The following is a 26,569-nucleotide window of genomic DNA, read 5'->3' as shown; positions in this document are numbered from 1 at the left end:
CGGCCGGGCGCGCGGGGCGGCGCGGGGGTGGCGGCGCGGCCCGGCCCGCGCGGCGGGGGCTCGGTCGGAGGGGGCGCCCTGCTTTGTCGTGGGAGGCCGCGCCACCCCGTGCCATTGACTGCTGGTCCCCCCGCCCCGTCCCTTATTTACAAGGTGGCGTCGCCGGGACCCGGGAGGCCCCGCTCGCAGGGGCGTGGGCAGGGCACGTTGGGTCGGGCTCGGTAAACAGTCGGGGAGGCCCGGGCCGAGTGCACAGGCGGGAGCCAGAGGCCTTTGGGAGCCGCTTGATGGTGTATGGTTTCCAGCCGATCATCAGCTTTCATGAAGCATTTTTCAGTCGGTAGCCAAGTCTTCGGTGCTCGATTAAGGAAAATGAGCGCAGCGCTGTTGAATTTTGTGTGCGTGCGTGTTTAGCCTTGCTTGGCGGATTTGTTGGATTTCAGTCAATGTTTGTGCACGCCTAAGCCCCAGGAGGGCTGGTTTTGGGGCTGTCAACGAGGATTAAATGTGTGATGAGTCCCACCCAGCTCAGCCTGGGCTTAATTCTGCGCTTTCACCTGTTCAAATCTTGCCAGGCTCATCACCCTCAAAAGTTCTTTAGACTCAGCAGTTACTTAACTTTCATTAAAAAAACAGCAAAATCACACGTGACTGTTTGTGGCCTCTTTTTTGAGCCGCTCTTTTGTTACCCCTCCACCTTTGGCTGTAAGCTCTGTGAAGGCAGGAAGGTGCGCCGGCTGCTTTGGGGCTCTCTTGCGCGCTGCACCCCAGCACCGCGGGGGCTTCTCCGGTGATGAACCGTACTTGCCGGTTGCTCTAGAATTGAGAAAACAAAATTAGAGGGGGAAAAAAAAAGGTTTGGGGCAAAGCCGTGTTTAAGGCAGTGTTCATTCAATCTGGTATATTTAGAAAGTAACTTCTAGGTTTACTTTTTGAATTAATTGAGGTGAAATCGACAAAATGAACCACTTTAAAGTGAACAATTTAGTGGTAGATTTACGTTTTAAAATTTTGGACCAAGACATTTTTCCCACTTGTGACTTCTCTTTATTCCTTTATTCCTTGAGACCCATTCTTGTCTCTGCTCTGTTATTTGTTTTGCAAGGGTACTAAACTGCTCTGTTTTTCTAAAAAAGCCATTTTTTAGTTTTTAACGTTTTGTAGTGTGCCCACCACGTATTAATGTGCACGTCGAATATTGCGCATGTCAATGTCATTCACTGGGCGCGTGTGATCGATAAGGTGGAGTCCGGTCTTCACCTGGCTGCTGCTTACTTAGAGGTTCCGGTGGTACAAAGGGTAGCATTTTAATCCAATATGATCCTAAATCGATTGGCACCGCCTTGATTTCCACTTGTCTAAATTTATTTTTTCTTCTAGTTTTAACTATAATAAATGATCATTGTAGAAACATAGAAAATATGGGAACAGTATAAAAGGTAAAAGTTACCCAAGAACAATTACCAGAGACCATGCCTGCTGATGTTTTGGTGTGCTTCAAATCTTTGTGTGTGTATAAAACATTTTTACAGACTTGGCATCCTGATACGTGGTTTTCACATCTAGTTTTTTTCTTTTTTAAATGTAGATAGGTACCTAATGACTTCGCTGAAAATTTGCCACTTTTAGTAGTTTTCCCCATTACTAGAAGGAGGCATCATGAAATCCTCTGAAGTAAAAGAATTATATTTTATTTATTTCACTTTTAAAAGGCATAACCTAATGGAATATTTCTGAGTAACAAGCAGAATTGATCAGTGTTGAGAAGTATTGAGCCATAATTTTGGTTTCCTTAATTTTACATTTTATGCACTGGTAAACACATGGTAACTGCATACTTTCATTTGGTAAAAATGATAAACTATTAAACATCCTGTCATTGCAATATTTGAATTGTTTAGTCAGAGTTTGTTTTAAAGTGGAATGTTGATGGACTTTGACCTATTGCCACTAAAATACACAGGCTTCCCCCACCCAACCTCCATCCCAAAGAGTGTAATAGACACACCTTGTCCAGCAATTTGTATCTTTTTCACAAGCGGAATTTATTGATTACTGTTTAAATTTATCACAGATACTTTAGTATTAGCAAATGAGAATTTGGTCTGGAGTCTAGAAGGAGCCAGTAGTTAAGAAATAGGAAATGTTTGCTACCAAGTTTGCAGAATGGTCCCACTCAAATTCTCCTGGGGTATGGGGTAGGGGCAGGAAGGTGAAGGCGGAGCTTTTTCTGACTTTATTATTTTGGTCATTCTCTGTTGAAACCTTCCTCTCCCTCTTCTGGCATTACACTGTTTACATGATTTAGTTCAATCACTGCTAAAGGGTATCTGGCCTCTGTCCCTTTTTTATTCTCAGTGTTGTAACCCTAGTTCAAGACTTACATGGAACATTCTGAACTGGTGCCTTTCCAGTTTATTTCTTATAGCTCCTTCTGTAACACTGATACTTCACTATTAGTACTGAAACATTATTTCCATTCCCTTTCCAAAATCATTCAGTGGCTTCCCATTGCCCATAAATGTGTAGACTTTAAATTTGTTCTAGTTGTGGAAAGCACCTGGAAACAGGCTCTTTTTGGAAAACTTTGAAATAGTTTAGAGATTTCAGGGATAAGGAGAGAGCTTACGGATAATCCCAAGTCACAATTATAGCAAGACTAGTTAAAATGTGGTGAAAACAATCATTATAAAATCAGTACTGTCAGTGCTTTAAGAACCTCAAGTGTATAGCTTGCTGAAAGATTACTGTCTGCTAAAATAGTCTATTATTGTTTGTTATTCATTTCTTGGTCGCACTCTCATTTATTTCAATGTTAGAATATTGGAGCTAAACGCTCTCTTTCTTTACCCATGTCTTTCACTTGTCGGTCTGACTCTTCGGTTGCAATCCGTAGCCTCTTTCCTGCCGTAATCTTTGGAAGAGCAGTCCCTCACATCTCTGCTGTCCAGTGTGAGAGCCAGTGGCCACATGCGGCTGTGAAGCACTTGAAATATGGCTAGTGCTGTAAGGGTAAAATATGTGCCAAATTTGAGATTTAGTATGAAGAAATAAAATACTTCAATTTCTGAAATATTGATTACATGTTGAAATGATAATATGTTGCATATACTAGGTTAAATAAAATACATTGTTACAATTAATTTCACCTGTTTCTACTTTTAAAAAATGTGGCAACTAGAAGATTTAAAATTACATATGTGGCTTACATGTGTGGCTTGCAGGATATTTCTATTGACCAGTGCAGCTTTAGACTTAGCGGTGGGGTGGGGTGTTCGCAAATAGCAGGAAGTCATCGACAATGTATTATCTTTTTGTTTCTACAGTTTCAGCTAATAGATATTGCTACTATGTAGATATGTCTGATTTTTCTTAGTGCTTATGATAGTTCTCACAGAAACATCATTCTTTGGAAGAATATCTTACTTTTAAAACCACTTTCAGATAATTGAGTTAACTGTTATTGAATTAATATATTCAGTTAATCATTTGAACTTAAAATAGTAAAATGACATCTGTTGAGTACATAATCCATTAAAAAAAATTGAACTAAGCATAATCAGCTGAATTTTCCCAAGCTTGGTCTGCTACTTACTCATTGATTTTTATAATGTGCCATTTTTCAAAGATTTAAGAAATATTTTTGGGAGAAACTCGAAATTGAGAAAATCAAGCTCACAATTTTTTCTCCTGTGATTTAATGAAAGGCCACAATAGTCTGATTCTAAGTGTGGAACACTTTAGACCAGCTCATGGGACAGCTCTCCTTTTAAAAGCTGTTAAGGAATCAAAGCCTACACATAAAATCATATTCTTTTTACACCTATGTTTGGAAACCTTGACAGTTTTGCCCTAAATGACCTTTGTAGATGTATTTCTCTCTCTTTTTTTTAGATTTACTTTTTTACTTTTTTGAGGAAGATTAGCCCTGAGCTAACATCTGCCACAAATCCTCCTCTTTTTGCTGAGGAAGACTGGCCTTGAGCTAACTTAACATCCGTGCCCATCTTCCTCTACTTTATATGTGGGACACCTGCCACAGCATGGCTTTCCAAAGGGTACCATGTCTGCACCTGGGATCCAAACCCGCGAACCCTGGACCGCCGAGAAGTGGAACGTGTACACTTAACCAGTGCGCCACCAGGCCGGCCCCTAGATGTGCTCTTTTTACTACCTGGTATGGAGGTTCGATATGGTGTAGCGGTTAACAGCACGGGCTCTACGGGCAAAGGGACCTTGATTCACGGGTCAGCTCAATTGACTGGCTGTGATCTTGGCGGTTAGTTAACTTCCATAAGCCTTAGTTTCGTTATCAAATCATTTAACTATTTTCTTAATTATTAATGGGGATAATAATAGTACCAATTTCACAGACTTGGTATGAGAATGCTTGTAATTACTCTCTCCAATAGTATAAATGACCCAGTAACAAAGCACATAGTAATCAGTGGCTCAGTATCTGTTTACCAATTTTAGACCTTCTGCTTCAGCCACATTGGTCTTCCCATTGTCCCTGTAATATTCTGGGGTTTTCCTTCATGTTTTCACTCCTTCATTTCTCAGATGGAATGTTTGTCTGTCTCTGCCCACCCCTCCCTCTTCCTCTAGTTCTGCCCACCAAAATCTCATCCATCCTCCTAGAGCAGTGGTCGATAAACTTTCTTTGTAAAGAACCAGATAGTAAATATTTGCGGCTTTGTGGGTCACACGGTCCCTGTTGCAACTGCTCTTCTCTTACCCCTGGAGTGTGAAAGCACGGTTCTGTTCCAGTGAGACTTTATTTATGGACCCTGAAATTTGAAATAGAATGGCACCCCCTTATCCGTGGGGTGTACGTTCCAAGACCCACAGTGGATGCCTGCAACTGAGATCGTACTGAACCCTATATAAACCATGATTTTTCCTATACACACATACCTATGATACCTATGATAAAGTTTAATTTATAAATTAGGCACAGTAAGAGATTAACGATAACTAATAATAAAATAGAACGATTACAACAATATACTGTAATAAAAGTGACCTTAGATCTTAGCCGCCTCAGCATTTGATTTTTTTTCCTTCCTTATTAAGTCAAGAACTTTCACCTTTTCACTTAAAGGAAGCACTTTATGGCTTTTCTTTGGCACATCTGAATTGCCAGCATCACTACTCTTGTGCTTTGGGGACGTTATTAAGTGAAATAGGGGTTACTTGAACACTAGCACTGTGATACCCAGCAGGTAAATATACAAAGTGGATTCAGGGGACAAAGGGATGATTCACGTCCTGGGCGGACAGAGCAGGACAGAGCAAGATTTCATCACAGAGCTGCTCACTATGGCGGGCAATTTAAAACATGAATTGTTCATTTCTGGAATTTTCCATTTAATATTTTGGTCTGCTGTTAACCATGAGTAAGGAAACCTCCAGAAAGTGAAACTGCGGATAAGGACCGCCCCTGTCCTACGGGACTTTTATGCTGCTTTGTAATAATAGTAACATTTATTGAGTGCTACGTTGTATTGTGTAGCAATCATTTGTGCTTATTTCTTGCTTCCTAAACATATTGTAAATTTCTAGAAGCTGTGGATCTTTTTCAGCCCCTAATATAGAATGCAGTACAAGAATGCCTTTTAAAGGAGTGAAAACAATTAACTTAAGGTGTTCAAAATGATTTCTGAAGTTTTCCTCCCTTTTCTTCAAAATTCTTAGTTTTGTATGCAAATCCTGCCATTTTCTTATCATTGCTTTAAGATTTTGAGACCAGGGGCTGGCCCCGTGGCCCAGTGGTTAAGTTTGCGCACTCTGCTTCCTTGGCCCAGGGTTTCGCCAGTTTGAATCCTGGGCGCAGACATGGCATTGCTCATCAGGCCATGCTGAAGCAGCATCCCACATGCCACAACTGGAAGGACCTACAACTAAAATATACAACTATGTACTGGGGGGCTTTGGGGAGAAAAAGGAAAAATAAAAATCTTTAAAACATTAAGAAAAAAAGATTTTGAGGCCAATCTATTGGGGATTATTTTCAGTCTTGCCACAAACCGTGATTACAGGCAACTGTTTCATAATGCCCTTCTGATAGAAGAGTAGCTGTAACTCCTTTGACCCAGTATTGCTTTGTGTTTGACTAACTTTTTGTGTCCTTTCTAAGGCACTGTTTATATTTAATCCTTGATATGTGACACTGACAGAACAGTGTTGTAACTACTTTAAAAATGAGAGAAAAGAGACAGAAGTTCAGTGAATTATATAAGAGGAGTGGGAGCTGAGGCTAGGAGCAGGTGTCTGGATTCTCAGTCCCAGCACATGACGTGTATATTTTTTTTTTTTTTTTTTGGTTTCAGGGGTGAATTTATTTATTAAGGAAGACTTCTTGGAGTATAGACTTGTCCTTAGATTGATGGGGATCCCGTTTGTGAAAGTGGGCAGTAGAGGGGTGGCATGAGCCGATGAAGAAAGGTGAGATACAAAACAATAAGGCCAGGTGATGGGAAATGGGTTGAACCAAAAGATAACACACATTTTGTTCAGAGACAAAAATGAAAAAGAGACCGGTAGATGGCCAAGATGATGAATGATTTTGCAAGGAAATTGGTAGAGCTTGTATATGATGTGATGGACATCAGGAAGCTACTCTACATGATTTGGATTAAGTGAATATTGTATTTGAGATAGACTTAGCTGTAGGTGGGGGAGGAGCAGAAAGATAAGAAAGCCGTCTGAAAGCTGGACACAAAAATCCCCCTCTGATGTAATCCATTATGCATTATCATGGTTGTGGAGGTGAAAGAGAGAGGACAAGTATGAGATATGTCTGGATTTGATAACCAATAATTTTATAGGCTAATTCTTTTGGTGATTTTTTTTTTTTTTTATTAATGTTATGATGGATTACAAGCTTGTGAAATTTCAGTTGTACATTTTTGTTAGTCATGTTGTGGGTACACCTCTTCCCCCTCCGTACCCTCCCCCCACCCCCCCCTTTTCCCTGGTAACCCCCGATCGGATCTCCTTCTCAATATACTAATTTCCACCTATGAGTGGAGTCATATAGAGTTCGTCTTTCTCTGACTGACTTATTTCGCTTAACATAATGCCCTCAAGGTCCATCCACATTGTTGTGAATGGGCCAATTTCGTCTTTTTTTATGGCTGAGTAGTATTCCATTGTGTATATTTACCACATCTTCTTTATCCAATCATCAGTTTCTGGGCATGTAGGCTGGTTCCACGTCTTGGCTATTGTAAATAATGCTGCGATGAACATAGGGGTGCAACGGACTCTTGAGATATCTGATATCAGGTTCTTAGGATAGATACCCAGTAATGGGATGGCTGGGTCATAGGGTATTTCTATTTTTAACTTTTTGAGAAATCTCCATACTGTTTTCCATAGTGGCTGTACCAGTTTGCATTCCCACCAACAGTGTATGAGGGTTCCTCTTTCTCCACAACCTCTCCAACATTTGTCGTTCTTGGTTTTGGATGTTTTTGCCAATCTAACGGGGGTAAGGTGATATCTTAGTGTAGTTTTGATTTGCATTTCCCTGATGATTAGCGATGATGAACATCTTTTCATGTGTCTATTGGCCATATTCATTTCTTCTTTTGAGAAATGTCTGTTCATGTCCTCTGCCCATTTTTTGATCGGGTTGTTTGTTTTTTTGTTGTTAAGCAGTGTGAGTTCTTTGTATATTATGGAGATTAACCCTTTGTCGGATAAGTGGCTTGTAAATATTTTTTCCCAATTAGTGAGCTGTTTTTTTGTTTCAATTCTGTTTTCCCTTGCCTTGAAGAAGCTCTTTAGTCTGATGAAGTCCCATTTGTTTATTCTTTCTATTGTTTCCCTCAACTGAGGAGTTACAGTGTCCGAAAAGATTCTTTTGAAACTGATGTCAAAGAGTGTACTGCCTATATTCTCTTCCAAAAGACTTATTGTCTCAGGCCTAATCTTTAGGTCTTTGATCCATTTTGAGTTTATTTTGGTGTGTGGTGAAAAAGAATGGTCGATTTTCAATCTTTTGCATGTGGCTGTCCAGTTTTCCCAGCACCATTTGTTGAAGAGACTTTCTTTTCTCCATTGTAGGCCCTCTGCTCCTTTGTTGAAGATTAGCTGTCCATAGATGTGTGGTTTTATCTCTGGGCTTTCAATTCTGTTCCATTGATCTGTGGACCTGTTTTTGTACCAGTACCATGCTGTTTTGATCACTGTAGCTTTGTAGTATGTTTTGAAATCGGGGATTGTGATTCCGCCGGCTTTGTTTTTCTTGCTCAAGATTGCTTTAGCAATTCGTGGTCTTTTGTTCCCCCATATGAATTTTAGGATTGTTTGTTCAATTTCTGTGAAGAATGTTCTGGGGATTCTGATTGGGATAGCATTGAATCTGTATATTGCTTTAGGTAGTATGGACATTTTAACTATGTTTATTCTTCCAATCCATGTGCAAGGAATGTCTTTCCATCTCTTTATGTCATCGTCAATTTCTTTCAAGAAAGTCTTGTAGTTTTCATTGTATAGATCCTTCACTTCCTTGGTTAAGTTTATCCCAAGGTATTTTATTCTTTTCGTTGCGATGGTGAATGGGATAGAGTTCTTGAGTTCTTTTTCTGTTAGTTTATTGTTAGTGTATAGAAATGCTACTGATTTATGCACGTTAATTTTATACCCTGCTACTTTGCTGTAGTTGTTGATTATTTCTAATAGTTTTTCTGTGGATTCTTTGGGGTTTTCTATGTATAAGATCATGTCACATGACGTGTATATTAATGAGATTTTGGTCTCTTACCCATCGTTTATTCATCTTCTATTTTATTTTTTTTCTTTTTAGGTTAGTGAATTAAAATTATTCTGGATTTTAAGTACTTCATAATTTGATAAATATAAGGACCTACAACCAATAGATGTTTAGCACACTTATTTGTGTGACATGCAAGTTTTCTCAAGTATGTTAAACCTTTTGAGGTGAGATATAGCTACAAAACAATAATTCTGGAATTAAAACTAAATTGTATAGCATAATTGTGCTTTAATGAACTTTGCTCCATTAAAAAATTTTGAGAAAGATGTTATTCATATTTATATGTACTTATCCCAAACTCTAGATGTCACATCAAAAAATTATATCTTTTTATACATCATTTAAAAAATCATATCTTGGGGCCGGCCCCGTGGCTGAGTGGTTAGATTTGCTCACTCTGCTGTGGCAGCCCAGGGTTTTGCCGGTTTGGATCCTGGGCGTGGACATGGCACCGTTAGTCAGGCCATGCTGAGGTGGCATCCCACATGCCATAACTGGAAGGACCCACAGCTAGGAAGATACAGCTATGTACCGGGGGGCTTTGGGGAGAAAAAGGAAAAAAATAAAATCTTAAAAAAAAAAATCTTTTTTTCAGATTCCTGATTTTTCAACTGTTATAAACTATAGGAGATATATTTTAAGTCTAACAAATATGTGTAAGACCTTTACAGAAAAACTTCTAAGACTTTATTGGATGACTTTAAATAAAACCTAAATAAATGGAGAGACACACTGGTCCAAGGATTGGAAGATTCAATATTGTTAGGTATCAATTCTTTTGAAACTGACTTATAGATTTCATGTAATCCCAGCAAATTTGAAAAAGCTAGACAAGCTGATACTAAAACTTTTGCCAAGGCTCAAGCAAAGGCAAGAAACTCTTGAAAAAGAAGTTGGAGAGACTTCTCTACTAAAGATGAAGAAGAGCTGTAATAATTAGACCGTGTGATATTGGCAGCAGGATAGACTAATAGATCAATAGAACACCATACAGAAACAGTCCCACACAGATTCCAACACTTGACTTATGACCCAGGTAGCGGGGTAGGTGAAAGGCAAAGCAATAAAGCTTTTAGAAATGCATATAGGAGAGTATATCCATGACCTCAGTATAGAGAAGGGTTTCTTAAATAAGATGTTACCTGCACTAATAGAATAATGGGCAAAAGTCTTGCACAGGCACTGCAGAAAAGGAGAAATCCACATGTCTAATAAACATGTGAAAACGTGTTCAACCTTGTTGATAACCAAGGAAATATAAATTACTGCAACCACAGTGCCATGTTACTGTGTGCCTAGGGTAAATTGGCAACACTGAAGCCTGGAGCTGTTGAGCGATAGGAACGTTCCTACCTGGCTGGTAGGAATAGAGGTTGGTTTGACTTCTTTGGAAAACAGTTTGGCATTACCTAGGAAGTCAAAGATATGCAGACTCTCAAGCCCAGCAATTCCACAGTTAGAGAAATGCATACATGAGAGAACCAAAAAGAAAAGGAAAGTTTGGAGTAATTTTCCTGATATGAATTGATTCAGTTAATATTTGAGGGCTACTCTGTTCTTTTCTGTAGACATGGGTAGCTTTTTTTTGGCACAACTGTGAATAAATGCTATGTATATTTTCCTTCTCTGCTGAATATTTTAATAAAATATTCCATCCAATCTATTTTTTGTTTCCTAAATCAATGCTGGGCACAGAAAGGTGTTTAATAAATATTGTTGTTTTTAAAAATTATTTGAGTTTTTATAATGGGTATCCTTCACTAAAGCTTTGTAGCTACCTCAACTGTCTGGCTATTGACTCATTTGCTCAATTAATTCTGTTTGTGGGTTTGGTAAATTGTAACCTCCCTCGATTCCTTTGGGATCAAGCCTAGCCTACTGACTGCATCGTCTGGTGGGAGACCAAGGAGCGAGCAGCAGGTCCAAGCCGCGCCTGGGCTCCGGCAGCTTTGCCCAGGAGGAAAGCTGTGCAGCAGAGAAGGGGGAAGATGTCTAAGCACTGTGGGAAGAGGGATCTGGTTTCAAAGGCCTCTTATCAGCACTGTGACCTCGGACAGTGCCTGCCATGTGACAGGAGCTCAGTAAATGGTAATAGCTGTAATTATTACATTTCCCTACTTACTTAAGTAACATTGAATTCCCAGTATGCATTTACAACCAGATGAACTGTGATTATGCCGATTTTTAAAATAAAGAGCTACATCCGTTAGGGGATTCTAATTTTGTGGTCTCTTTTAACTCCACTGGATTTGCAAATGAATCCACCTTGTTACAGGTTACATCTGAACGAAATGGTCCAGCTAAGTGTTTGCAAGAAGTAGATAAGGCTGAGATTTCTAAACAGGAACGCGATGCCACTATTTTGTCTCTCCTTATAGAACAAAATGCTAACCAGTTTTAAAATTCTATCAATTTTAATTTCACATATACATATTTTCTAGTGAAATACATTAGTTGGGAGAACCCTTGCCTACGGTTGAGATATGTATTCCCAAATCAATTGTTTAATAATGAAAATGTATTAAAATGTCTGTTAATTGGAAATAAGACTTTTCTGGATAAGATACCTTCCTGATCTATCACTTAGGCTGTGGTAATCATAATTTGCATAGTTGTTAACATTTGTAGCATGCTCCATACCACTGTGCTATACTGTAACACACATCTTGCTCTGTCTTAGTGAGCCTGGGAGTTAGGTGAGGTAGGTGGTATTACTCCTGTTGTCAAGGGAAAGAAGGGTTGCTTGCCTTCACATCCAGTGTTTTCCCACAGTGTGTACTGTGTGCAATCGGAATTGGCCACCCCAAGTGTGTCTCTCTGGCTTGATTATTTTTAAGAACAAAAGACTCTGAAAGAAACTTGGACCTTCCTCCTAGCTGCCTTAAAGAATTTAAGATAGAAGGCCCATCCCAGGACAGGCCATAGATAACTCTGGGTGTCGATAGACTGTGGGGGTCCTTGCTAAGCCCATTCTTATCAAAGTTCTGTCTACCACACAGTTGCTTTTCCATCTCCATGTGAATTGCCTTCCGCCCCTTTGAAGTTCCAAACCTCTACTCCCAATACCGTCCTTTGTCTTTAGCTGAAGATGGTATTTAAGGTGGCAGCTTTGGCCATTCTGCTGAGTTGCTCAGTTTTCCTGGGTTTCTCCATGTATACATGTTATAAAGATTTGTTTGATTTTCTTCTGTTATTCTGTCTCATGTCAATTTAATTTGTAGACCAGCCAGAAGGAATATTCTTCCTCCCCTGCAGGACTGAGAAAACACTTTAAGAAATGTCCAGGCTTGTAAAAGACACCTCTGAATACTAAACAGTAGATGCTAGTCTTCTACTGTAGTTTTATTAAGATGGAAGAGGTTGAAATTTGGAGGAGGTTGAATTTAGATTACAAGTTTTAATTGTATGCCAGTAAGATAGAGTTTTTATGAAGGCCGTAACTGCCTCGCTCGCTATGTCATCTGTCTGGGCTTACCATCTTGATAATCAAATGCTTATTTTTGACCATTCTGTGTTTCATATTTAACTTTGCAAACAAAGGACTGAGGTTGAGGAATGAGAATTTGAAAATGAACAGAAGGTGAAGCCCACATTCACCTGTTCACAGGGCACGTGAATTGGATGTAAAGGGACTTACTTCAGACCAGTATCAATTTGCTTCTTAGTCCTGGGTCAGTGCCTGGTTCAGTCTATCAACAAAAGGTTGTGTATGTTTCAGGAGTTGAGATAGACTGAAGAGATAGTTACACTGTTTTCTCTTGTATTATATACAGTGTTAAGTTATGAAAATTGTGCTCTAGAATAATTTCTTCTAAGCAATTTCTTTATTCTTTTTTTTTCCAGTTAAAACATTTTAAAGTGCTTGAAGTTATTGAGGAAACAGTTTAGTACTTAAGTTTATGCCTCTTTTCCTTATCCAGTATTTTATCCTAACAATTTGGATTTGTGATTGTCAAGTCATAGTTACCACCCAGAACCATCTGTGAAACAGGCTTTCAGGGCCCCAGAAGACCCACCTGCAAGTCTCCTATTTGGTTACTGCAATTGCTAATGCAGCGAAGGAGCGTGAGATGTGTGGGCCGCAGAGCCTCCTGTGTGCAGGTGTGCCAGGGCTGCAGATTGGATTTGTACCCCTGCCAGTGGCCTTGCAAATGAATGCTGCTGTTCAAAAAGGAAGCTGGAGGGATTGTGCTTGGAGCCGTGTAAATCCATTATCCAGAGTCAGAAGACTTGGATGCATGGTATTATTTGATGAGTCATTTGTATCAGTCTTTCAGCTTGAATGTTTCTCATGAACCCATGTTTACATACAGAGCTTATTTCAAATATTCCTAAGTGTGTGGAACAGATTTGCTTGTTATTGTGTGGCGAAGGAAAGCTGGAAAATCGATTACCATGAGAGTAATCTGGTTGGCAGGGAAGACCACCTAAATTAACAACCACTCAGCCTTTTCAGAATTCTGAGATACAAATACCACAGACATATTAGGGAAGCTGGTAAGTTGCATATTTTGAAGAAAGGTGTAAGGATCTTCTAAGTTTTTGTTTAGTAATAAAAAAGTCTTTTTTATTAAGGTGATGACTTTGAGGACTGAAAGTTTGTGTATGAATGTCTATTAATATCGTTACGTTGGAGTAAAAATTCTAATCTTTGCCCAGTCCGTACTAAAGGCAGTTCTTGGCCTAATTATAATCAGTCCCTCCTATTACTTCTAGAATGATTTTCCAAAAGTGTTAATACCATGATAAAAGATTTTTCTTTCCTTTTGTAAGAGTTAGCCAGGTCTGCCTGACATCAGAATCACCTGGGGAGGTTTATAAATTAGTATGCCTGCTCTTCCCCTCCACCTCTGCAATTGATTGCATCAAAATTTTCAGGGGTGAGACTCTGAAATTTGTCTTTTCATCTGGGTCCCTAGGTGATTCTGATAAAACCAGTTCATGAACTTTGGGAATTGTAATTCTTCAACTTGAAGTCTTTCTAGGCCTGTCCTAGCTACTGTCTGAGGCTTTCTCTCTCATAGTTATAGTCTCTGAGCACGTCTTCAATTTCTCTTGGTTCTGGAACTTTCTCAAGCTGTTTACATCAGAAATGCTGTTATAGGGACCAGCCCAGTGGCGTAGGGGTTAAGTTTGCACACTCTACTTTGGTGGACCAGGGTTCGTGGGTTTGGATCTCGGATGAGGACCTACACCACTCATCAAGCTGCAGAAGTGTCCCACGTACAAAATAGAGGAAGATTGGCATAGATGTTAGCTCAGGGCCAATCTTCCTCACCCCCCCCAAAAAAAAAGAAAAAAGAAAAAAAGAAATGCCCTTGTATTTACTCTAGTAGCAAATATTATTGTCTCTCTGTCTTTTTCTCTGTCTGTCTGGCTCTCTATATTGTTACCGAACCTGAAGTGAGTTCGCTCACCCGTTGCGCAGCAAGCCAATCTCTGACACCGGGTGTGGTGGAAGAAATAGGAACTTTATTTTTGCACAGCGCTGAGCAAGGAGAGAGGGCAGCTAACGCTCAAATCCCAAAATTCCTGAAAAGCTAAAAGGAAGGGTTTTATTTGGGGCTTTAGGTAGGGGAGGGGGAGCATATGGCCTTGCTGGTCGGAGCTTTCCCACCAGCCTGTCTTTGGCCTTGAGACACTTGCAGAGAGGAGGGAGCTCATGACCTTGCTGGTCAGCAGCTTTCCCACCAGCTCGCATCTCTTTGTGGGGAGGAGATGGTCCAGGTGCTTGTCCTTGACGGTGTCTGTCTCCATGGAGGATAGTGGATTCTGGAGCCAGGAAGCCAGAGAGTAAGCAGGGAATGAGTGTTTTGGTTTTAACCCCATATATGCTGGGTTTAATATGGGGAAACTGATACCAGGGTCGGTATCAATATGAAGTTTCTTGATGTTTATTGCCAAATTGCTTCCTAGAAGATTTGCATCAATTTAAATGCCCATTTTTTTCTTTTTTAAAACAGCTTTATTGAGATATAATTCACATAGCATACAATTCACTTATTTAAAATGTACAGTTCAGTGGCTTTAGTATATTCACAGCAACTGTCACAATTTTAGAATATTTTCATAACCCCAAAAGAAACTCCACACTTCTTAAACGTCACTCTTAATTCATCCCAATCCCTAGGCAACCACTTATCTACTTTCTATCTCTATTGATTTGCCTCTTCTGCATATTTAATGTAAATGGCTTCATTTAACATGTGGTGACTTGCATCTTTCACTTAGAGCTAAATTTTCAAGGTTTGTTCTTGTAGCATGTATCGGAATTTCATCTCCTTTTTTCTTGTCGAATAACGTTCCGTTCTGTGGACAGACCACATTTTGTGTGTCCGTTCATCAGTTGATGGACGTTTGGCTTGATTCCACTCTATAGCTGTTTGAGCAGTACTGCCACGAACAGTCGTGTACGTGTTTTATGGGCATATATTTTTGTTCCCTCGGGTTTATTATCCCCGGTGAGCAATCACAGGGTTGTCTGGGAACTGTGCGTTTAGCCTTGGAGGAAATGCCAGACCGTACTCCACTGCGTCAGCACTGTTTGCATTCTCACCGGCGTGTATGGAGGGCTCCAGTTTTTCTACGTCCTCACCAACGCTTGCTATTATCTGTTGCTATATTAGAATTTTGAAAGAGATTGAGAAGATTAAAATATACTACAAAAGTGAGCGTAACAGAAACTAGATATCTTTGACAAAGGCAGTTTTGGATAGATTGTTGACATGTCATGAAAGATGTTGCCTCGTGTTGTGTTTGGTGCTCTCTGAACAGTAAAAGATACAGACTAATATTTTGCTGAAATTGAGGCTACAAAAGCTTTGTTCAACTATTATTGTGAAGCCACGCTATACTGCACATTTTCTTAGCTGGACGACCTTTGCGGTTAGTGGAGTTGACCATCTGATTGATTTCAGGTCTGTCCTGCTGACACAGTAGCAGGCAGAGAACCTGAGGGGCTCGCTCCTTTTGACCCTGGGAATGAACACGAAGTTAGGGTGTAGTAACAATTACATTAGTAACCACTATGTGCCAGGTATGGTGTCTTAGTTCACAGTTTCACCCTATTATTTCCTAGTTCTACCTTAGGGAGTAGATTATTATTGCTGTGCCCATTTTATGAATGAGGGAATTAAGGCCTGAGAAGTAAAGTAACCTGCCCCCGGTCGTGTAGCGAGTGGACAGTGGCTGGAGTCTGAATCCAGGCCGTCTGATTCTGGAGCTTTGTTGCCTCTCGTCCAGATTCCTGCAGCAGCCTGGATGTGAGAGAGCAGGAAGCTGCTCAGTAGTAGGCTGCGAGAGGCCATGCCAAGAACCAGGTTGGTACAGAAGGATTTACCACGGGCGCGTGACACGAGGGGATACTGTTGATGTGTGACTTCTGACAGATCTCATTGTCAGCCCGGAACCCCTGCCCAGCCTATTAGCTAAGGCAGGTTGGTGGCCCTGGGGAAGGAGTGAGAAGACGTTGGTTCCAGTCGGAGAACTGCCTTGCCACTGACTTGGCTGTGCCAGCTTGAGGAGGCTTTTAATCACTGTGAGCGCCACTCCTCTGTGTATAATTGGGAGCAGTATCTGAACCAATCTTACGGTGTTGTCCTCGGCATGGCACAAGGTCGTGAAATGAAAACTTCAGAAATTATAGTCACACATCAAGATTTACACATTGGGTCATAATAATTGGACTTCTCAGAGAATTTCTTTTAACACCATATTTGGCTGACAGTGTGTTCTTTGCATTTATAGCGACCGATTTTGATTTTGATTTTGTGTAACTCGGGGGCAGCTGAGTTCCAGGTACCTTTGCAGCTGTATAGTTGGCGTGAGTTCAAGTTCCCTTAGAATATTCGAATTAGCTAATTTACTAGATCATGTCGTGTCTAATTTCCTTGTCTCCCTCTTCGTGTTTTGTTCTTCCCAGCTCACTAAAGTTCCCTTATAAACATTGGTATCGTATGTATACCTAGTTTCTTAGCTGTGGAAGCAGTCGTGCACCATCATTCTTAATAGTAGTACATTTTTATTAGAATTCATCCTCTGAGGATTTTTGTTAAGTAGCGCATTCCCTCCTAAGGCAGAGAAGACGGTGCCACACACTCATTCAAGCAGCCACTGGTGGCGTCAGGCCCGGTCTAGGTGCTGAGGGGAGGGCGCGCTCACGCAGCCACATCCCGGGGTGAGGGACAGACATGCACAAGTATATATATCACTTAATTGATGACACATGCTTTGCAGAGCATTAAAGGAGAGTAATGTGAGGGAGGGTGAACAGGAGAGCCTACCGAGGTGGCAGCGCTGCCCCCGAGAGTCTGAGTACAGACGAGGTGGGCATGCAGAGAGGCTGGTGACAAGCTTCCAGGCAGAGCTACTGGAAAAGCCCTAAAGGCCGGAAGGAGCCTCAGGAGAGGATGCAGCTAGGAAGAAGGAGAGCTGGGAGGGAGCCTGGCATCGCCGCCCTCAGAGGTCAGGCCACCGAATGCGGTTGTGAAGGAGCCGTCAGAGAGATGGGGGAAACCAGGGAAGTTTCCAGCATCAGAAGACCAAGAGAAGAAGAGTGGGAAGTGGTGGGGATCAACGCCCTGTTAGGGTGGGCCAGGGGATGTGAGGTGAGGACGTGGGGGCAAACTGTAGACAGACAGCTCTTCAGAGTTTGTACTGTGTGTGACAATGAGCAGACAGTGTGGGAGGGGAGCAGGAAAGTGGGAGAGTTTCGTTTAATGTAAACATTTTAGTGAAATATAACATGTTCAGGAAAGTGCATACTTTTAAATTTTTTTTTTTAAGATTTTGTTTTTTTCCTTTTTCTCCCCAAAGCCCCCAGGTACGTAGTTGTATATTCTTTGTTGTGGGTCCTTCTAGTTGTGGCATGTGGGACGCTGCCTCAGCGTGGTTGGATGAGCAGTGCCATGTCCGTGCCCGGGATTTGAACCAATGAAACACTGGGCCGCCTGCAGCAGAGCGCGCAAACTTAACCACTCGGACACGGGGCCAGCCCCGCATACTTTTAAATTTTAATAAATAAATACTACTATAAATAAATCTCCTGTTTTTATTGTCATAAAGATGAGAGGTGCTGGGGCCGGCCCCGTGGCTGAGTGGTTAACTTTGTGCACTCCACTTTGGGGCCCAGGGTTTCGCCGGTTCAGATCCTGGGCGAGGACATGGCACCACACTTCAAGCCATGCTGAGGCGGTGTCCCACATGCCATAACTGGAAGGACCCACAACTAAAAATATACAACCATATACTAGGGGTCTTTGGGGAGAAAAAGGAAAAAAAATCTTAAAAAAAACCCAAAACCATGAGAAGTGCTATGCATAGTTGCTGATGTGACTGATCCAGGAGGCAGGGAGGAAGTGATGCTGCGAGGACTCAAGGCTGAAGCCCTGGAGGGTCCAGGAAGGACCAGAGCAGTGAAGTGGAGAGGCTGGTCCTTGGTAGGACTGGGGGGCATTTCCTCCACTGTAATGTGTGTAGAAGGAATATTTAATTGAATACATTTAATTTCTAAGTTTGGAGAATTACATTTTAATAACAATGCAATATTTTTAGATACTGCTTCTATTTAAAGCTTTCACATTGCTTTCGTGCTCCTTGATAAAGAACTAACATATTCTGGTTGGGTCTTGATTACACTTTGTCATATCAGATATGCCATATGACACTGCTTTTCTTACCAGGGTCTACCAATTACTGGTGTCCACAAGTTCTTAAATGTTTGAGAAACACAGCCATAAGGTAAAAGGGGAAACATTTTCCACAGTCTTGCACCTTTGGGATTGCCCTCGGTTTCCCACCAAGGAGGCCAGGTCTCGAGGGGTCTGATCCTGGAGGGAGGGGATGCTTTTTGAAATGAGACCAGCTTTCTGCACCTGCTTTTCCTATGGGAGCATTTTCTGATTCTTGTGGTGGATCAGGAGGCTGGGAAGCTTGTCAGAAGGGGGCTGCTGAGAGGCAGAGAACCCTGGGGAGATAAAAAGTTAGAGTTGAAGGGCTGCAAAGGCAGGCAGAGTGCAGGGCCACCATCCCAGACGCAAGGGAGATACAGAGAAGCGAGCCTGAAGTCGGGCACTGTTTTCCCCTTGATGTACTCGCTGACTAAATGTGCTGGTCAAGAGGCCAACAAATCAAGCAAAACGTAGCTCAGCCAGAGTAGGGGTTTTGGGAATCCCACGTTGCTGGGAAGACCAAAACTGGAATTCAGGGCTCAGCCAAGAAGAGACTCCCTAGGAAACACCTCAAAATCTCCGTTGCAACCTGTGGAGGGCACCCTAGGAGAAGACCCAGTCTTAGAGTCTTACAGCAACTGCAGACCAGCCTGGAGTCAGCTCGTTGGCCTCGAGGTGCCTGCCCGAGGGTGGTTGGAGCGCTGGGCAGGCCGGCTGTTACCTTGGGCAGAGGGCGCCATGAGGCTTTGCGGCGCTGGTGGTATTCTGTTCCTTGATCCACACGCATTTACTTTGTGAACATCCTTTGAGTCAGACACTAACGGTTTGTGCGGTTTTCTGGAGGCCTGTGGTACACTCTGCTGCTTTGAGGTTTCCACCTGAAACCTCGTGAGAGTGGAATAGAGGACTCCTGGTAGATTTCTCTTTGAAATTGCCTTCACATTTTACCAGCCAACCAGCTGTTCTTCGTAAAAAGGAAAAGGCAAACATCAAGGTTTGTCATTCTTTAGTACTGCGTGCTGGTTCCTTTTGAACTCTCAGATTTTAATGTAGGACCGTCAGGCTAAGACCCCCAGCCAAGTCTCCCGGCCTAGGTTTTTCTTTTCTTTGTGTGAATGGTGTGCGTTCTTTTGAATGACTTGATGGGGTTCTAATGCATTGCTAACAAACTGTCAGATGGGATGGGAGGATCTGTCTTTGTTTTTTGGTACATGAAAAGTTCTTATCTGAACTAGGGAGAAAAAGCCCACATTTCTTGGGTTGACATGAAGAGAGATTTGCTTGCATGCCTCTTTTGAGGCATGAAGAAAGGAGCGCTACAACCCTGACTGGAAGAAAGAAACTTTCAAAGAAGAAAACCCTTAGTTGACAGTCTCCAAAGCCCTTTTTGTGCACTAGAATCATGGGGGGAGTCGTTGCCTATTTCTGCACGGGAAGTGGAAGGGCAAAGGGACACATACATGGAGGGGAAAAGAAGGCCAAGGCCATTGTTTCAGACCTGCTCCATACTCTTCATTTTTGTCATCTTATGTTTTTTAACCGTTTTTTTTAAGAACCTGAGTTCAATTCTCTTCTGGTTACAAAGTATTGTCCTTGATGATAGTCAGAAACAGGTTAACGAAAATTTCTTTAGGATGTAGTCTGCAATAGTTTTTAGATTTAACAGATAGCTCAGTCTCATAATATTAAAAGTACTGCTTATTCTGAAATTTATCTGCTCTTGTCTGCTCACTTATCCAGTTTCTGAAAGTTTTTCTGGAGTTTCTTTTCCAATGGCATAAAACCTTTTCCCCCTAAAGATTGGTCCTGAGCTGAGATCTGTTGCCAATCTTATTTTTTTTTCTTCTTCTCCTCCCCAAAGCTCCCCAGGACATGGTTGTATACCCTAGTTGTGGTTCCTTCTGGTTCTGCTGTGTGGGATGCTGCCCCAGCGTGGCTTGATTAGTAATGCCAAGTCTGTGCCCAGGATCCAAACAGCAAAATCCCGGACCGTGGAAGTGGAGCACGTGAACTTAACCACTTGGCCTCGGGGCTGGCCCCTTCCGATGGCATTAAGTTTTATCTGGAGGAATTTTTCTGCAGTCTTGGTCATTTCATTGCTTGCTTCATTCTTAACATTTATAACAAGTGTTACATGGGAATGGTATCAGTAGAAACACCTAGAGGACCCCATTATTATTACTTTCTCATTCTTTATCTTTACCCTTAGACTTCTCTGTTTATATGGAAATATCCCAAATCCATAGCAGCTTAATTAATAACACTTTTCATTTGGAACCTAGTCAAAGGCTTATTGTTGTAATTTTATTTTATTTTCTGTTCAGGAGGATTGACCCTGAGCTAACGTCTGTGCCAGTCTTCCTCTATTTTGTGTGTGGGTCACCGCCACAGCATGGCCGCAGACGAGTGGTGTGGGTCTGTGCCTGGGTACTGAACCTGGGCTTCCAAAGTGGAGCATGCCAACCTTAACCACTAGGCCACAGGGCCAGCCACTGTTACTATGTTTTTAATTTGTTGAAAGCCTTTATGACAGCCTGGTTTCCCTGCTTATTTACTTTCCCAGAAACTTGTTGTTCCTTAGGCATATTACTTATACTAAAATTGTGTTTATTTTACTTCCTAGTGGAATTAAAAAATATTGTAGTCCTGTTACTCTGCCCGAACTTGTGGGTTTCCAGTAGCTCCTTAGCTGGGGTTGGAGGGTGCAATCAGATGGGACCGAGCTCTGACAAACGGAGGGAACTCCGCTGGCCAGACCCCTGGCTGCGGGAAGGGTGCATCCCCGCTCCCTGCGGGCACTGCCTCTGTGAGCGCTGGAGAGCACCGCAGCGTGTCACCCTCTCACAGGGGTGAGGGCAGGCGTGAGTCACAGTGTCTGAGGCCCTTGGAAAACCTCGCTGGGCTGGGTTAGAGTATGGTGGTTGTGTTTAACAATGCATTTCCGTTGTTTGTCAATGTTAATAATTTGTTGTGGATTTTTAAAATTGTGAAACTTATGTGTTAGATTATTTGGGCTTCCCCTTTCAGCAAGAATGGGAAATTTGTGCTGAAATTTGTGTAATTTTGTTATTCTCTATTGCTACTTCCACTGCCTGTTCCTGTTCACTATTTAGAACTAAGTCCAGTATTTTTTCTCTTCTCTTGAGTTCTAAAACTATTTGTTCCAGAAATCAGTTAAATGTGAAATTCTGCTTGCCATTCCAAATGAGTGAATGTAACAGGAACTCTTTATTTTCATTCCCCTTGGTCTAATTTTCAGCCCTCACATTTACTGTAACCCCTCAGTCATGCGGTGGTTATCAGCTGTTCAGAGCAGAGCACTCGTTTATGATTCTGTGCTAAGTTTCCTAAATTGTGAGGATATGAGTTTTAAACAACTTTGTTGGGTTGTTGTGGACATTAAATTAATTGAACGAATTGGTGCGTGTTAATTGCTTAGACTGGTGTCTGGCACATGGTGGGCATCCCATACTGTTAGCATGTCCTGCCCCCGTGACTGGCCGTGTGCGCACCGTCTTCCCTCGTGTGCCCAGTGGCTCAGTGCCGCAACCGGAGGACTGCACGTGATGCTTGGTTCTCGCGTGGCCAACGGGGTAGGCACTTTCCTACCTTGCATTAGAAAGTGTGGCGTGAAACCCGAGACGGATCAAGTCGGGAGTCAGAGATCCAAGAAATAAATCCAGAGCCAGAGCTGGAGAATTTGTGAGTTAGGAAACTGGAGGTGGAGCAAAAGGAGCAGTTGAAATAGGTCCAACGACCCACAACTGAAAATATATACAACTATGTACTGGGGGGATTTTGGGAGAAAAAGCAGAGAGGAAAAAAAAAACCGAAATAGGTCCATAGGGCAGCGTGTGCTGACTGGGCCTTTAACAGGAAAGTGCACTGGACAAGGGCCTTCTTTGTCCCCTTCCATCTCCTCTTTCCTCACCCCCTAGAAACATCTTAGAGGGATCCTGTGTAGTGAGGTATCCGTACCTCAGAAGTAGGAAGAATGAGACTGAGGTTTGACAGGACGCTGGCAGTGATAGCAATCCCCGTGTTTGCTGTTCCCCTACCGTGTGCCGGCGCCTTGGCAGGTGCTTTTCGTGGTGGCTGCCCTGCTGCGGGAAAAGAACAGCTGGTCGGCGCCCAGGCCTCCAGGAGGGCGTATGCTGGAGACCAGCTCCTTTGGCCTGAGCTGGGGGCTACTGCAGTGATGACAGGGGGAGCGCAGCTTCCATTTGGCTGAGCAGAGGAAGCACTAGTGGAGGTCAGGGTGCATTCTGCATGTGAGGAGGAGGGGCCCTGAGTGGCCCTGGCATCTATTCATGATTGCGGTGGGAAAGGGACCAGTGAAGTCCCCTTCCCACTGTGGCCGAGTAGATTGGCGATTACTACTGAGGTCGTCTATAGCATGTTTTTATTTTAATTTTTTTTATTGTGGTAAAGTATGTGTAAAATAAAATTTGCCATTTGACTATTGTTAAGTGGTATTAAGCATATTCGCAATATTGTACAGCCGTCACCTCTGTTCATTTTCAGAGCTCTTTAACACCCCAGGTAGTCTATACCGTTAAACAGTAACTCCCCAGCCCCTGGTAACTTCTGGTCTACTTCCTGTCTCTATGAATTTGACTGCTCTAGGGACCTCGTATAAGTGATGTCATACAATATTTGTCCTTTTGTGACGGGCTTATTTCACTGAGCATAATGTCTTCAAGGTTCATCCCCGTTGGAGCAGTTATCAGAGTTTCCTTCCTTCCTAAGGCTGAGTGACAGACAGCTCCTTTACTTTGCTGCACTATTGTGATGGCTGGTGATGCTGTTTTCCTTGATTTGGGCTACAAAGTGCAAGACTGTTTCTCTAACCGGGGAGTCAAGGACAATAAGCTTAAAGAAATAAGACAAAGCTAAGATAAACAGCTTTAGGCAATGCAAGGAATCTCTGGTTAAGACTCATCTCAGTCCTTTCCACAGTCAGTCAGTCAGTCAGTCGGTGGTGGCAGTGTGGTGTAGGGGTGAGGGTGCTGAAGTCTCAGGCTCTGATTTTTGTACTGTGTCTCATTTGCTGTGTGACTTGAAGTGATTCATTTACTCTCTCTGGTTCTTGAGGTTTGTCATCTATAAAACAGAAGCTGCTCTAGATGAGTGGTTCTCAGACTGTCTTCCCCCACACACTAGTGTTCTAGAGCTGGACCAAGGTATTCTTCCATTTAAAGAAAAGTAAAGGATAGAATTTTCTTAATTTTGAGATTTTAATCCCACTAAATTTCATTAATCTGTCAGTCATCTTAGCCAGCACTAGGAGGTGACAAATGAACAAGTAGCAAAAAAAGTTAGTGGAAAACTTGGGAGCACCTTGTCTTGCTTAATTTATAGCTTAAAAAAATTATAAGGTGGGGCCAGCTCCATGGCACAGTGGTGAAGTTCGCATCTTCCGCCTCTCAGTGGCCCAGGGTTCGCTGGTTCAGATCCCAGGTATGGACATGGCACCGCTCATCAAGCCATGCTGTGGTAGGCGTCCCACATATAAAGCAGAGGAAGATGGGCACCGATGTTAGCTCAGGGCCAGTCTTCCTCAGGAAAAAAAAAATTATAAGGTGAGGTTGGATGTGATTTTTTATAGTTCATATAATGGAATTATTTGTGCTGGAGTGATGACACAGGTCAATGTTCTTCATTTGTGGGAGTAGAGGCAGTGTAGGAGAGTGGCTAAACACCAGGCTTCACGGCCTGACTGCCTGAGCTCCCAGTGCAGTTCTGCCATTGCTTGCTCTGTTACCCTGGGCAGGTCGCTTAACCTCTCTCTTTCAGTCCCTCACCTGTAGAGGGAGGTGATAATCTACCTGCTTCATCAGTTATTGTGAGGATTAAATGAATCAATACACGTAAAGTACTTAGAACATGACTGGCACATAGTAAGTGCCGTACAAATGTTAGTTATTATTATTTTGTGATGTAAAGAGATATATTAATATTTCATGATGCTCAGCAAAGAACACTGTGACTTCAGAGGTCCTGTCTTCTGAGCATGTTTGAGACCATGGGCCTGGAATTTCTCTTCTAGTTCTGAAATTCTATTATTGTGTCTTAGAATTAGATTCCCCGTAGTCTTTCTTCTCCCTTTTTATGACTCAGTGCCTTAATGAACATGTTGTTTCTCTCTACAAAGAGTGAAATCACTTATTTCATTTACCAAGTGGAGTTAATCTTTTTTTTTTAAGATTTTTAAAAAAAATTTTTTTTCCTTTTTCTCCCCAAAGCCCCCCGGTACATGGTTGTATATTCTTAGTTGTGGGTCCTTCTAGTTGTAGTGTGTGGGACGCTACCTCAGCGTGGTTTGATGAGCAGTGCAATGTCCACGCCCAGGCTTCAAACCGACGAAACACCTGGCCGCCTGCAGCGGAGCGCGTGAACTTAACCACTTGGCCCCCGGGCCAGCCCCTGGAGTTAATCTCAAATATGACTTCAGAAGAGTTTCCTTTCTGTTTCTCAACATGAAGGTGTTTTTGTGTTAGGTTCATTAGTTACAATTCTTATGTGTTGTTAAATACTTGATATGCTTTGGTTCTTTAGCCTTATGGATGAAGAAACTGAAACTCAGAGAGAGTAACAAATTGTCAAGAGCTGTGAGTGACAGATCCAAGATTTTAAGCCAGGCTGTCTGAGCCCAAAGCCTGCTCTAACATGAGGATGGCAAACCAAGTCCTGTTGCAGTGGCTGCAGTGTTTCTGATAACTAGTTTAAAGCAAACTCAAGCAGTCCTCCTTTAAATGGAGACTAATTTTTCTGTAAGTGTTCCTGACGATGCTCTTCGTATACTTGGGTCAGCCAAAGTCACCATGTAGCTGTACATGTTCATTCAAAGAAAGACGGAAGATTAAACAAACAAATGAAAAATACGCAATTGCTTGTACACCAGGCCAGAGGGCCTCTGGGCCCAGCCACACCTGTTTGCCCCAGAGGAAACTTCCTGCACTGCACACTTCTGCCTTGGCTCTGGGGGAGGCAGCTAGCTGGTCTCCTCGCCTTGGCATCTGCTCCCCGCCCAGCCTCCGTGGGCTGCCTTGAGGTTTCCTCACTGCCAGCAGCACCAGGCTGGCTGCTGGCTTCCTCATTGCAGTGATGATGGTGCAAGCCTGGGCAGTGGGAGCTCAGGGAAATATCAGGGAAAGACCAGCAGAAGAATTCTGCCCCCTCCTCCCCACTGTGGTGCCTGGCTCCCTTCTGTCTCATCCTGAGCCCATCCACAGCTCCCTCTGTAGATTGGAATTCAATCTCCATGTTCTTTCCCATGGTTTTTATGTTCATTTTGCGGGTCCATTAGTCTTCCTCTAACTTCTTTCTTTTTTTTTTTGAGGAAGATTAGCCCTGAGCTAACTACTGTCAGTCCTCCTCTTTTTGCTGAGGAAGCCTGGCCCTGAGCTAACATCCGTGCCCACCTTCCTCTACTTTACATGTGGGACACCTACCACAGCATGGTGTGCCAAGCAGTGCCATGTCTGCACCCGGGATCCAAACCGGCGAACCCCAGGCCGCTGAGAAGCGGAACGTGCGAACTTAACTGCTGCACCACCGGGCCGGGCCCTAACTTCTTTCTGTGGCATATGTAGTGTTGGATTTCAGGCAAGGAGCCAGCAGTTTAGGCTAGTTAGTCAGTCTGTAATGAGCTAGAAAAGTTTATTTGTACGTACACTGTTTGGAATGTGGTACACTTCTTTCCATATAAATGATGATGTATCTGGCATATAGGGAGGGGGCCAGACCAGTACAGAAACCTCTGTTTTAATAATATACCAATAATCCTGTGGAACTTAATCACTATGTATAACAACATTTTAAAATAAAATTGGGGCCGGCCCGGTGGTGCAGTGGCTAAGTTCGCACGTTCCACTTCAGTGGCCTGGGGTTCGCCGGTTTGGATCCCGGGTGCAGACATGGCACCGCTTGGCAAAAGCCATGCTGTGGTAGGCGTCCCACATATAAAATAGAGGAAGATGGGCACCGATGTTAGCTCAGGGCCAGTCTTCCTCAGCAAAAAGAGGAGGCTTGACAGCAGAGAGCTCAGGGCTAATCTTCCTCCAAAAAAAAGTAAAATTCTATTTATAGTCTAACTTGTTATCCCAGGCACACA

General features: G+C 42.6%; 1 protein-coding gene across 4 annotated transcripts in view; it reads left to right on the top strand.

Annotated features, from left to right (window-relative positions):
• PRDM10 (PR/SET domain 10) overlaps window positions 1–26,569 on the top strand; it is a 93,431-nt gene that overhangs the window by 1,155 nt on the left and 65,707 nt on the right. The window lies entirely within an intron of this gene.

This window comes from Equus quagga, chromosome 14 (genome assembly GCF_021613505.1).
Source record: "Equus quagga isolate Etosha38 chromosome 14, UCLA_HA_Equagga_1.0, whole genome shotgun sequence".
Taxonomy (NCBI): Eukaryota; Metazoa; Chordata; class Mammalia; order Perissodactyla; family Equidae; genus Equus; species Equus quagga.
The sequence above is the reverse complement of the archived record's forward strand: the minus strand, read 5'-3'. Positions and strand labels throughout refer to the sequence as shown.